The sequence below is a fragment of the Salvelinus fontinalis genome, chromosome 7, assembly GCF_029448725.1.
Source record: "Salvelinus fontinalis isolate EN_2023a chromosome 7, ASM2944872v1, whole genome shotgun sequence".
Taxonomy (NCBI): Eukaryota; Metazoa; Chordata; class Actinopteri; order Salmoniformes; family Salmonidae; genus Salvelinus; species Salvelinus fontinalis.
The window spans coordinates 21869462-21872013 of NC_074671.1; positions in this window are offsets into that span (position 1 = coordinate 21869462).

A 2552-nucleotide genomic window follows, 5' to 3' on the forward strand; every position below is an offset into this window, starting at 1 on the left:
TTGTCGACTTGATTCATGATGATGACTGCTAGCTAAGATTTTTGAAAGTATGATGTTGACATGATCAGTCCAATCAAAGCTACTGTACATATAACGTGATTTGATGTTATTTTATTTGTGGCCAATGACCTTGAGCCTTCTTGGATGGGTACTTCTAATGTAACTCTATGGCAGCACCCAAGGGGCTCGAATTTTCTATCCCTACCCTTAGACTTGGCGCAATGCTCTGTATTTTCTGCTGGCTTGCCCCACCACCACAGAAAGCACTGAGCTAGGCTGAAACACCTGCATTTTGGAGCTGCCTTACTCAAGAAAACAAAAAAAGACCATGTTTGTATGCGGCTTTATTAACTCAATGATATATGTATTTTTTTACATTGTTTGCAAACTGATATGTGACAAATCAAATCAAATCAAATTGTATTTGTCACATACACATGGTTAGCAGATGTTAATGCGAGTGTAGCGAAATGCTTGTGCTTCTAGTTCCGACAATGCAGTAATAACCAACAATTAATCTAACCTAACAATTCCAGAACTACTACCTTATACACACAAGTGTAAAGGGATAAAGAATATGTACATAAAGATATATGAATGAGTGATGGTACAGAACGGCATAGGCAAGATGCAGTAGATGGTATAGAGTACAGTATATACATATGAGATGAGTAATGTAGGGTATGTAAACATAAAGTGGCATAGTTTAAAGTGGCTAGTGATACATGTATTACATAAAGATGGCAAGATGCAGTAGATGATATAGAGTACAGTATATACATATACATATGAGATGAGTAATGTAGGGTATGTAAACATTATATTAAGTGGCATTGTTTAAAGTGGCTAGTGGTACATTTTTACATAATTTCCATCACGTATTAATGCCAAAATAACATGCAAAACAGGCAAGCCCAAGAAAAAACTAATGTAGGGCTCAAAACAGGTGGGGCACCACTGCTGATAGCACTGCCGTGTCTTCTCCATAGGCATCAGATAAAATGTATTCTATTTTAACCCAAAAAGAGTAATTAAATAAGAAGGCCAAAACCCAGTTATATAATCTCCCACCAATACCAAGTATTTCCATCTTAATCAGTAGGCCTTCTCTCCACATAGTGGCATAAGCCTTTTCAATGTAAAAAAAGACAGTAGCCATTACTTCTTTCGTGACCAGAGTTTTTTAAACTTCATTGCTCACCTTTACTAATGCATTCAAAGTAGATCTACGTTTACCACTTTGACATTGACTCAATAAACCTCTATGTTCCAAGAAATATGACAATCTGTTGACTATCATCTTTTCCATCATTTTACACATGTTAGAGGTCAGTGCTATTGGTCTCTAACTATCAGCACATGAAGGGTCCTTACCAGGCTTTACAAAAAGTAACATTACTAAATGTTTCCAACCAGAAGGTATAACTCCCTCACTCCAAATCATATTAAATAATCCCTGGAGAACATGAATGACCTCTTCAGGTAGATGCTTAAACATTACATAGCACAACTCATTATGACCTGGGGCTGTATATTCACACCCTATTAAGGCTGAACACATCTCATATATGGTAAAAACTGCATCCAAAGAAGAGTCAACAGTATCCCTTTTCTTATACACATTAACATGAGCATTTAAAGCAACCCACTATGTACCCTAGCAAATGTCTTCCCCAACAAGACAGCTTTTCCTTTATCAGTTACGGCCATTTTTATACCCATAACCAAAACTGGAATTAGAGTGGACTTGCTTCCTCTAGTCATCTTCTTCAACATAGATCATACATCCCCCAGTTCAGTACCTGCCTATTGTAGAGCAGAACTGTTTCCATGCATTTCTCTTGACAGACTTAATGATCCTACGTACTAAAGCATTCTTCCTTTAGAAATCAAGTAGATTCTTAGGAGTCATATTCCTCTGCAACACTCTAAGCCATATTTCTTTTTCGAATAGCCACAGTGCATTCTTCAGTCCTCCATGGGACCACCTTCCTTTTCTCACCCACTTCACTTACTGGTACATAAAAATTCGCAGCACTCAAAATCAGTGAGGTCACAGAGGCAGCACATACAGTACATCAACCGGCCTCTCTAAAGACAACTCTCCAACAGACTTTAAGCAATGATCACCAAACTTTTCCCAGTCTGATTTATGAAAGCCCCATCTTCTGAATGGTACCCTGTCTGGAATAGCAACGTTCATGGTACACGAAATCGGGAAATGATCACTTCCACCAGTAGTATCATGCATTACGTTACATTCACACATTGATGCTGGTAAATGGCTTGAGTGAACACTCTTAATTAATCCACCATATTTGACTATATTTTATTTTTTATATATTTTTTATTTAACCTTTATTTAACCAGGTAGGCTTGTTGAGAACAAGTTCTCATTACAACTGCGACCTGCTCAAGATAAAGCAAAGCAATTACAATATCACAAGATAGAACATTATTATTCAGTCACTGAACAGAATTTGAAGCAATTGATAAAAAAATGCATTGGGCGTTGTACTTTACAATCAACGCCTCTAGGTGGAGTGGTGATT